Source organism: Chiloscyllium plagiosum, chromosome 40, assembly GCF_004010195.1.
Source record: "Chiloscyllium plagiosum isolate BGI_BamShark_2017 chromosome 40, ASM401019v2, whole genome shotgun sequence".
Classification (NCBI taxonomy): Eukaryota; Metazoa; Chordata; class Chondrichthyes; order Orectolobiformes; family Hemiscylliidae; genus Chiloscyllium; species Chiloscyllium plagiosum.
Genome location: NC_057749.1, coordinates 21537040 through 21549049, shown reverse-complemented (window position 1 = coordinate 21549049; position 12010 = coordinate 21537040). Strand labels below are relative to the sequence as shown.

The 12010-nt window shown below is 42.9% G+C and overlaps 1 long non-coding RNA gene across 1 annotated transcript; it reads left to right on the top strand.

The window, feature by feature from the left end:
• The first annotated feature begins 7437 nt into the window (after positions 1 to 7437).
• Positions 7438 to 11434, top strand: LOC122542662. The gene is made up of 3 exons (XR_006309851.1): positions 7438 to 7871; positions 8166 to 8167; positions 11424 to 11434. It is a non-coding gene; the product is annotated as an uncharacterized LOC122542662 (long non-coding RNA).
• The last annotated feature ends 576 nt before the right edge of the window (positions 11435 to 12010 follow it).

Genomic DNA, 12010 nt, shown 5'->3' with positions numbered 1-12010 from the left:
AGGCTACCATCTGGGGAACAGTCAAAAACACTGCACATTGCCCCATTTCTCCTTTTATTTCAGGTTTCCAGTCTCATCAGCCTTCTGCATTAATTACACTAAAAACAGATGACCTGGTCATGTTTGCATTGCCCTTTGGGAGCTTACAATATGTAAATTGGCGATGGCATTTCCAAATGATAACCATGATCAGGAACGCCATCAGTTGGAAAGAACTCGGGTGATCATGAGGACACGAAAGGTGGAATATCACTGGAAGTAATGAAACCACTGACAGTGCAGCACCCCTTCTGTATTACACAAAATGGGATCAGGTTTGACTTTGGTTAGTGTGACTTGAGAAGTCATGATCTTTCCCATGGGAGTCTGTTGGGGCTGCCCATGACTAAGCAGGTTTTAGTTAACTTAGAATTAGCACACCTGGTGCAGTTTGTTTTGGAGTTAATCTTAAATTAGAATAATCGTGTCTCTGTGAAAGGAATGCATCCAAGGTTACAGATTACACACAGTGCCATTTGTTTACCCCATATGCTAATCGACAAAGTTTATACTTAATTAATTTATAATCTGAGATCTGTTGCAAATACTGTAGTTGGGACTATCTGTTCACTTTAGTTAAGCTTTCCAGATAACCATATACATATATAAAGAGTCCACAGCAAGCATTAAGGAGATTCGATTTTCTTTTATCAAGTCTACCCAGATGAACCATGAGTATATCCTCTTACAGCAATTGAACTGAAGGAATTGGAACTGCAGCTGCAAGATAGACAGACTTCCAAGGTCGAGAGAGAAAGAATTTGTTCTCATATTGACTTTAGGTGTAACTATATAATTTTACGCAAAATATTAACTTTGTATTGGAACTGATATTACAAATTTTATAATAATTGACAGAAATCAGCATCCTTTTGTATCTCCTACAATGCGAGCAGTAAGAAAAATAAACTGTATAACTGAGTTTGAAAGGCTTGTACTGATAAATTATTGCCAATTAACCAGTGCAGTTGGCAAGTGTCTGAAAGGAGTGTGGTTATCCATGTATTGGAATGTGATTGAATACAGTACCCATTGTAAAAAGCCCCGAGAAGGGAGATTAGAGAAGGGAGTTTAGAGAGCCTGTGAAACATGATGAGACCAGAAACCCATCCATCTTGAGCCATGCAATTACATGATTAGCTTAATTGGAAGTGTTTGTAATTAATTAATGATATAATTGGTCTATAATTGTTAAAATTGGGCTGAAAACAAATGTATAAAAATGTATGCCTTTTATTTGTCCACTGAGGAAGTGCATGGATTTTCAGAGGTTTATTCCCACCAGTGTAATTTCAATAAACTCTTTGATTCTGGACGTGGACTGCCACATTGCAACTAGGAGAAAATGTATATTTGTGTCTTTCAAAGCCATCACCATGTCCTTTATTTGGGATTTATTTGGTCATTTGGTCCTTAATAGAATCCATAAGAATGGCAATTGGAGGAAATCAAAATTAGTCTTTTACACATTTCATAAAGTTCTTCTGTGGCTGTTTGATGCCTCCCTCACCTGTTTGTTGCTGAGAATGTGAAGACAATGTGTTGTATTTATTTTGACTATTACAATCAAACTGTTTAGTTTTAGCTATTCATATCCTGAACTGTCTTCACCATAATATTACGACACTTTTACCTAACCTGTTTAGTTTTACCTATTCATATCCTGAACTGTCTTCACCATAATATTACGACGCTTTTTGCTGAAAATCCTGCAGACAAAATCCAAGATTGGCAGCAAACCTGAAATTCCTTTGTAGAACATTCACTAAATCAAACACAGGCTCTGCAATTCTCAGTAATGTAGTGCATTTTCCAGCTCTCCCCTGAACTGCGCTTTGATGAAGGAGCGGCGCTCTGAAAGCTAGGTGTGCTTCCAATTAAACCTGTTGGACTGTAGCCTGGTGTTGTGTGTTTTTAAACTTTGGAGACAACACTGGGATGGGAGCTATTTGTAAGCAGAATAACCAGCCATTTGTATTGGAATTGGTAAGTCCATTGGTCACAATCTGAACTGGGGTCTGGTATGACATTGATGACCAGGGACTTGGTGATGGCTTTGAAAGATACAAATATACATTTTCTCCTAGTTGCAATGTGGAGTGTATGTTGTTCAGATCATACTGTAGTCTACCATGGACTCCTTCATTATTGTAGCCGTAAAGGGAACAGGACATATCAGAGTGGACTTCACAGTGAGCAAATTAACTGCTGGACTTAAGTCAGAGAGAAGCATCTATTCTATTAGGACAGCTCCAAGGATCATCCGCAGTGATATTCTGGGTCCATGGTGCACTGACCCTTGACTGTCAGAACTTGTTTTCTCTTTGCATTACCAATGATTCCCAGCTACTGCAGGACTACTCTCCACCCTTACTCGCATTCTCCAAGGTTAGATTACTTACAGTGTGGAAACAGGCCCTTCGGCCCAACAAGTCCACGCCGACCCTCCGAAGAGCAATCCACCCAGACCCATTCCCCTACATTTACCCCTTCACCTAACACTACGGGCAATTTAGCATGGCCAATTCACCTAAATGCGCATTTTTGGACTGTGGGAGGAAACCGGAGCACCCGGAGGAAACCCACGCAGACACGGGGAGAATGTGCAAACTCCACACAGGCAGTTGCCTGAGGCAGGAATTGAACCCAGGTCCCTGGTGCTGTGAGGCAGCAATGCTAACCACTGTGCCACCGTGCCACCTGGAAGGTCAATGCGGGACCACACTCTGTCATGTTCTACCTTAAAGTTGGGGTCAGCTGCACGTCCCACTCCTCCAGCATTATACAGTGCCCAAGTCTGGACCAACGCTGAGGTGAAACCATACTGCTTTCAGATGAACTGGAAATGAGAGCTGTCAAGTTGTTTATGAGTGAGATTCATGAATACTCGTTGAATCACTTTACAAAAGATTAGTGGCGTATTTGTCAGTTTGTTACAGTTACTTTGATTTATGGGCTCCAGGGCATAGCTGCATAAATGTCAACTTCATTGGAATCTTGGAAGGATGCACAACATTTACTGTTCCCTTCATCAGGAATGCCATTAAAGGATACACATCCAGTCCATCCAACCGTGTCTCATACAATCGTCCCTTCTTCCCAGGAATCAGTTAACTGGACTTTCTCTGAATTGTTTTGAGGCTAGTTGTATCCTTTCTTAAATAAAGAGACTAAATCAATACACAGTGCTCATAATGGGGTCTCACAAATATCCTTTGCATCAGACATTCCTACTTTGATGTTGCATTCTCCTTGCAATAAAGCACAATATTCTATTTGTCTTTAGTTACAAGTGAGGCTTGGGAAATGCAGTGTTGTTCTAGTCCCATTGATCCACAGGTCGCAACACTAAATGAAAAATACTTTGGCCAATACTTTATCTACTTCACGTTGTATGTAGATCTACCAGCAATTTCTTTCATAAGTGCAATTAGTGGCTTATTAGTAGTTTGAAATGTATTCAATGCAGGTGCAATACTTGGTTAACATACACAGTCAGTGATATTAGAGTGTAAATAGCTCAAAACAAAGAAACACACAACAGAAAAAGAGGTAAGAAACAGATTTCTCTCTGAAGTAATTTACTTTAAAATCAGAATGTTTTCAGCCCATTAGGTAAAGTAAGACAGGATAAAGTATAGAATGTTCCTCAGTCTGCTCTGCTGATGTCCTGGCACGAAGGTGAAGTCAGAATTCATGAGCAATGTTCCCTGGAGTCATGACTGTAACAGTATGCTCAAGAAATACATTGTTGAGAAGCTCCTTCAATCACTCTCCCAGATGAGCAAATGGGTGTCACCATGAATTCAACATAGAAACATTTTATTTCATTCCATTTACTTGGTTTTTAGTTTTATTTTCAGAAATTGGACAAATCAGCTGGACATCCCTTCCCAACTAACTGCGCATGACAAAGCATTTTCTAAGCTGTCCAACAGGGGTGTACACCAGAGTATGCGGTTATGACTGTCACATGATTTTGAGTTAAAAATCACACAACACCAGGTTATAGTCCAACAGGTTTAATTGGAAGCACGAGCTTTCGGAGCGACGCTCCTTCATCACTACCACCTGATGAAGAAGCGTCGCTCCGAAAGCTAGTGCTTCCAATTAAACCTGTTGGACTATAACCTGGTGTTGTGTGATTTTTAACTTTGTACACCCCAGTCCAACACCGGCAACTCCAAATCATGACATGATTTTGAGAAAGCCTTGTTCAAGAAACTTCAGCATCAGAGTGAAATTACAATGCTCTCTTTTAGCTCCAAGAAAACTTGAAATCAATTTTTCTAAAGTGTACATCTTCCAAGAAACCATCTGCTGTACCTGAATCCTAACCCTTTGTGACTCATGTAGCGGGACAGCCAGATACCTTTGTTCCTCAGAGTTCTGTATCTCTCTCTCTGCATCTGAGAAACTGTGCTGCTTTTTCAGGCTTCATGCCAAGGTGGACGAGTTCATATTGTAGGAGAAAGTGAGGACTGCAGGTGCTGGAGATCAGAGTCGAGAGTGTGGTGCTGGAAAAGCACAGCAGGTCAGGCAGCATCCGAGGAGCAGGAGAATCCACGTTTCAAGCATAACCCCTTTATCAGGAATGTCAGCCCTGACCGGCTGTGCTTTTCCAGCGCCGCACTTACTGATAGAATCCATATTGTACTCCATTTGACAAAGAGTGTGCCCACTCTTTTAACCTATTTATATTCCTTTGCTGACTCCTTATATCTTCCTAGTTATAACTTACAACTTTCTTTCCTACCTTTCTCTGTGCCATCAACAAAATCAGCAATAATACTTTCAGAATTAAATTGATTGGCCGTGTTTGAGGGTTTTCATTTTGTTTGTTCCTGGGATGTGGGTATTGTTCACTAAGGCAGCATTAATTATCCATGGACTGAGTGCCTTGTTCAGCCATTTCAGAGGGTGGTTAAGAGTCAATCACATTGCTGTGGATTTTGCAGTCACATGTAGGCCAGACCAGGCAAAGATGACAGATTTCCTTTCCAAGAGGACATTAGTGAAATGGATGGTTTTCCTTTAAGATAATCAACAGTGGTTTCATGGTCAGCATTAGACGAGTATTTTTCCCATAATGGTACAAATTTCACCATCTGAACTCATGTTCCCAGAGCATTAAATAAAAACCTAAAGAAATGCTGATGCTGTGAATCAGAAACAAAAACAGAAATTGTTGGAAAAGCTCAGCAGGTCTGGCAGCATCTGTGGAGAGAAATCAGAGTTAATGTCCAGTAAACCTTCAGTGACCCGAAACACTAACTCTGACCTCTCTCCACAGATGCTGTCAGACCTGCTGAGCTGGTCCAGCAATTTCTGTTTTTGATCCCAGAACATTAGCCCGGGGTTCTGTATTACTCGTCCAGTGACAATACCACAAAACCTCACCCTCAATGACTTTGACTGAGATTCACGAGAACATGAAGTAAGCCACAATTCTTGCACTCAGATTCTTGGCTCTATCAAAATTAAGGATGTTAGCACTGCTGCCTCACAGCACCAGAGACCTGGGTTCAATTCCCACCTCAGGCGACTGACTGTGTGGAGTTTGCACATTCTCCCCGTGTCTGTGTGGGTTTCCTCTGGCTGTTCCGGTTTCCTCCCACAGGCCAAAAGTGTGCAGGTCAGGTGAATTGGCCATGCTAAATTGCCCGTCGTGTTAGGTGCAGGGGTAAATGTAGGGGAATGGGTCTGGGTGGGTGCGCTTCGGCGGGTCGGTGTGGACTTGTTGGGCCGAAGGGCCTGTTTCCACACTGTAAGTAATCTAATCTAATCTAAGATATTCATGGAACTTCCTTGTAATCTTAATTGCTCCGAGCGTCATCACTATCTTTGATTGGAGGATTAGAGATGCTTATTCTCATCCACTGGCATGAAGAATACTCAGCTCCATCTTTAACATGTCGCAGGTACTTAGTACAGAGGCAGATGACGTCTCTGAGTCGGCACCTTATTCTGCCACTGTGCTGCACATTTAGCCACAGCTACTCTCCGGGTCTGAGAGTGATCACAGAGTGAAGGTAGCATCAGACTCAGTGATTGCTGGCTTCTTTAACCTGTGGACGGCTCTCCCAAATTCTGGGCGGGTGAGTCTGACCTTTGCCCATCTGCGGGCAGTGCCACGCTGCAAGATGGTCCATATATTCTCTGGCCTCACATTCTCCCAATGTTACCGTGAGGAGAGAAATCAAGAACTGGTTACTGAGAAGGATATCACATGGGACACAACTGACTGACCCTCGTGTTCACTGATCATGAGTAGAACAGTGATTGTCCCTAGTCATTTCTGAGCTGGGGAAAACAGAGCCAGTCATTGTATGCCTTTTCTTTGACAATGTATTTTCTGATTCTCCTTTTCACTAAATTGTGTTCTGGAATGTAATGTTTTATTTCAGATCCCTTTTTGAGTGGTACAAAAGCAATTTCTGCTCTAAATATACAGTATACAGATTAAGGGGGCCAAATGGTAACGATGTAATAATATCACTAAAAGTCACAGCCGAATGATCTGGGGGCTCAAGTTCAAATTCCCCTGACAGCAGTCAGTTGAATTAAAACATTCAATAAGACAATCTGGAAACTAAATAAAGGCTATCATATCTAAGAAGGGAAATGCCCTGGAAATCAAGTTCTGTTATTTCCCAGATTCACTGAAAAGTTAAAGATTTTCAAAAGTACGCAATAATTTCCCCAATTTAGCTGATCTTCAGAACCTAGTCAACAGAAGGCACAGACATGGTTTTGGTATCGAACGAGAGTGCCTTTGTTTTTACAAGTAATTAGTCTCTAGCTACAGGCAAAAACCTTCAGCATCTAACAGTACACATTAAGATCCACTCCCCTTATATTAGATCCCCCATTCAAGATACGATTCAGGTGATGGAATATTATGTGCTTCATTAATATTCAAGAAGCGTGACACCACCCAGGACAACCACCACCTGATAAAGGAGTAGCTCCGAAAGCTAGTGCTTCCAATTAGGCCTGTTGGACTATAACCTGGTGTTGTGTGATTTTTAACTTTGTCCACCCCAGTCCAACACCGGCATCTCCAAATCAGGATAAATCAGTCTTCTTGACCAGCGCCCCATTCCCTGCCTTAAATATTCACCACAGGCAAAGCTGAGCAGTAGCAGTGCCCACCACTGATGCACTGCAGAAATTCATCAAGGCTCCTCAGACAACACCTTCCAAACCTATGAGTTCTACCATGTTGGAGAATAAGGCAGCACCTACCACACTCCCTGCAGGTTCCCTTCCCAACATCCTATTTTGGAAGTAAATCGCTGTTCCTTTCGTGTCTAAGTCCTGGAATACTCTCTCTAACAGCACAGTGTGTCTCTATAGTAAATACTGTACTGTATACTAATTGGTTCCAGAATATAACCCATCTACACCTTCTCCAGAGTAACTAGGGGATAGAAACAAGAACTGGTCCAGCCAGCCGCGCTCACTTCCCATGGATGAATTTTTAAAGTCATCATTTTACACGCCAATATGAGGAGCATCGCATTGATGAAGTATTTCTGTTTGGTAATGTTAGATATTTAACCAGTGACTGTAATCGGATCTCTACATGATTACAGTGTCTCAGTATAACTGCAGTACAGAGACATTTCCTCACACCCACTATAGTCCCTCCCACTGCAGGGGGTGCAGCTCAGACTGAAAGGGAAGGGGGGAGCTGAAGAGTGCTCAGTCTGTCAGGAACTTAACACAGAATCCAGAGCCAGACATGTCTCTGCTCCGTCTCTTCCTCTCGCTCCTCCTCAGCAGCGCCTCATCCAGTACCTTACCCCGACTCAAACTGAATCTGAGGGGTAAGTAGGGGCTCCTGACCCCATTTCCATGGGGAGGGCATTGTGTGTCTGCCTGTGCGTTTGTGGTGGGTGTGTGTAAACTGTGAGCACTCAGTGAGGGAGGGGATTTAAATTATATCGCTGAATACTCTCCAGTGTCGCCGGCCTATTTTGTCCCCAGTTCTGGGGCAGCCTGGGGCTTGGGACTTGCATTATTCCAACTCTTTCACTGAGCTCTGCATCTCTCTGTCAATCTATATCTCCAGCCATTTGCTCCCATTATCGCCCTCAATGCACCCGGGACGGACAGAAAAGCTGTTTGTTTTTATTTCTAAAAACAAAGAAATGTGGATGCTGGAAATCAGAAACAAAAACAGAAATTGCTGGAGAAACTCTGCAGGATTGGCAGCATCTGTGGAGAGAAAGCACTGGACCAACAAGACTAGCTCTTTATTTTCTTCTATACCTTTATTTAATCTATCTCCATCTGTTTTTCTCTCTCCATGCTGATCTGTGTGCCTATGGTTTAATCAGCATCATTTGATCTTTGGCTCTCATTAATCACTATCTCTAGCATCTGTATCTATTTACACTATCTATTTCTCCCTGTCATTCTCTTTTGTGAATTCTCTCCTCCTGGTGATCCATATCTGTCATTGTAAAGGTTTTTGTCCCAGGTGATACTGGCACTGTCATTGTAGATGTCTCTTTCCTCAGTTAAAAATCACACAACAACAGGTTATAGTCCAATATGTTTATTTGGAAGCACTAGTTTTCAGAGCGCTGCTCCTTCATCAGGTGGTTACGGAGTATAAGATCGTAAGACATAGAATTTATAGCAAAAGTTTACAGTGTGATATTATTGAAATTATACGTTGAAAAAGATCTGGATTGTTTGTTAAGTTTCTCATCTTTTAGAGTGAACATATTGGTTTCAGTTCTTTCATATGTAAATCACAGAACATTTTAAAAGTTACTGCCTCAAGGGAACTTGAACAATTGGTCGGTGAAAGTGAGGACTGCAGATGCTGGAGATTAGAGTCGAGAGTGTGGTGCTGGAAAAGCACAGCAAGTCAGGCAGCATCCGAGGAGCAGGAGAGTCGATGTTTCGGGCAAAAGCCCTTCGTTGGGAATGATTTCCTGTCAGCCCAGATTATGCATTTAAGGTGTGAGGTGCCCTATGACTGTGAGCCACCTTGAAAGCTAGTGTTTCCAAATAAACCTGTTGGACTGTAACTTGGCGTTGTGTGTTGTTTAACGTTTTAAAGTGCCATCCACAGAAATATAATCAGCCTCGACGTTTCTCACCAGTTTCTAGAGAACTGGCATTCACACTTTAATGACAACAGAGTCTTGTTATCAGGTTACACAGTCAGGAAAGATTACACAGTCGTTGGAGAAAGAGCGAAAGACAGAAATTGCCTTACTTAAAACTTCTTCTCTGAAACCTGAAACCTTAACTTATTTACGGATGCTGTCAGACATGCTGAGCTTTGACATCAATTTCTCTGCATGTTGCTGACTTTCAGCACTCACAGTGTTTTGCATTTTTGTTGGAGGAACAGGGGCTGACAGGTCAGGTCTTCAGGAGTTTGACAGGATAAAGACTGAGAGCATACCTTACAGGGGGAACAGGATGATCAAATTGCAATGAAGGGATTGCACAATCTCACTGGGCGATAACGAGTGAGTGGTGGGTTAGTCTGTCATCTCATGGCATTGTTCAGGCATCTGTCACTATACCTGTTGGATGATTAGTGGTGATGACATTGCATTAGGATGCATTGATTCATTCATCGTTCGCAGGGCGCCAGCAGAGATTTGTCAAGGTGAATCAAGATTAGTCAGCTAGCTGGGTGATGAAATGAAATTGCAGCAATTGACATGGAGGTGTTATCCCTGAATCCCTACAGTGTGCCAAGTCCACACTGACCCTCTGAAAAGCATCCCACCCAGACGTACCCCCTACCCTATCCCTGTAATCCTGCATTCTCCACGGCTAACCCACCTAGCCTGCATATCCCTGAGCACTACAAGCAATTTAGCATGGCCAATCCACCTAACCTGCACATCTTTGGAGTGTGGGAGGAAACCAGAGAGCACCCGGAGCAAACCCACGCAGAAACAGGGAGAATGTTGTGGGCAAAATCTTAGAGAGAATTGTAAGGGATAGGATTTATGAACATCTGGATAGGAATAATGTGATCAAGGATAGTCAGCATGGTTTTGTGAAGGGCAGGTCGTGCCTCACAAACCTTATTGAATTCTTTGAGAAGGTGACTAAGGAGGTGGACGAGGGTAAAGCGGTAGATGTGGTATATATGGATTTTAGTAAGGCGTTTGATAAGGTTCCCCATGGTAGACAACTGCAGAAAATACGGAGGTATGGCACTGAGGGTGAGTTGGAGGTTTGGATTAGGAATTGGCTGGATGGAAGAAGACAGAAGGTAGTAGTTGATGGCAAAGTTTCTTCATGGAGTGCCGTCACTAGCGGTGTTCCGCAAGGATCTGTTTTGGGACCATTGCTGTTTGTCATTTTTATAAATGACCTGGAAGAGGGGTTAGAACGTTGGGTGAGCAAGTTTGCGGATGACACAAAAGTCGGAGGAGTTGTTGACAGTGAGGAAGCATGTGGCAGGTTACAGCAGGATATAGAGAAGCTGCAGAGCTGGGCAGAAAGGTGGCAGATGGAATTCAATGTAGCTAAGTGCGAGGTGATTCACTTTGGGAAGAATAACAAAAAGATGGGGTACGGGGCTAATGGCCGGATACTTGGTAGTGTGGATGAGCAGAGGGATCTTGGTGTCCATGTACACAGATCTCTGAAAGTTGCCACCCAGGTAAATAGTGCGGTGAGGAAGGCATATGGCGTACTGGCTTTTATCGGTAGAGGAATTGAGTTCCGGAGTCCTGAGGTCATGATGCAGTTGTATAAGACTCTGGTACGGCCGCATCTGGAATATTGTGTGCAGTTTAGGGGGGGGGGTAGTTATAGGACAGATGTTAGGGGTAGGTTCTTTACTCAGCGAGTCGTGAGTTCATGGAATGCCCTGCCAGTAGCAGTGGTGGACTCTCCCTCATTATGGGCATTTAAGCGGGCATTGGATAGGCATATGGAGGATAGTGGGCTAATGTAGGTTAGGTGGGCTTGGATCGGCGCAACATCGAGGGCCGAAGAGCCTGTACTGCGCTGTATTCTTCTATGTTTTATGTTCTATGTTCTAATGTGCAAACTGCACACAGACAGTCACCCGAGGGTGGAATCAAACCTGAGTTCCTGGTGCTGTGAGGCAGCAGTACTAACCACTGAGCCACAATACGGACCATTGTTGAGGTTTTGTACCTGCTGGTATGAGGTGATGGATAGTACTGAAATTGAGAATCCTGGAGGCTGACTCTGTAAGGTTTCCAATTTCAGGAAATTCTGAACAGCTTTGTTCTCTTTTCTCAGAAGAGAGACAGATGAGAGATGAAAAAGTTTTTAAAATTAGGGACAGGTTTGAGATGGTAGATGTTGACAAAATATTTTCATTTTTGGGGAAATCAAATTGAGTGTACCAGTAAATTCAGTAGGAAATTCAAGAGGAAGTTGCCGAGAGAACTGTTAGAGTGTAGCATGACTGCAGTCTTCTCTATCTTATTGATGTAGCTGGCAGTCAAAACAAGTGCCATCTATGTTTCCATAAGCTTTTATTTTCTTCCCGGAATAAGCTGCTGTAGCATATAATTTGAGGAGTGGCGTTCCACATAACGCATGCAACTAGGTGACCCATCCCACTGTCACTGCCTGCTTTAGGCACACCAGAAATTCTTTACACGCTGTTGGTCTTGGCCAGGGTACAAGCGTACCTTCCTTGGCTATCAAGTCCCAGAGTGGGACTCAAACCCGAAACTTCTGATAGTGATATTATCCGCTGCGCAACAAAATGACTCCTCAGCAGGAACACTTGAGGTGAAAGGTAACGATGCCTTGAAAGGGAAGCTACATAAACTTGAGAAGGAAAGGGCTGTGAGAACGAGCAGATGGAATGAAGTGAAGATCAACTGGGCTGTGGTTTGCACAGAGAATGAACATTAATATATTATATTACACATTGGAACACAGTTGTCAATCTTAAGCCAATTCGATTCACTCCACGTGAATTCAAGAAACGGCTAAC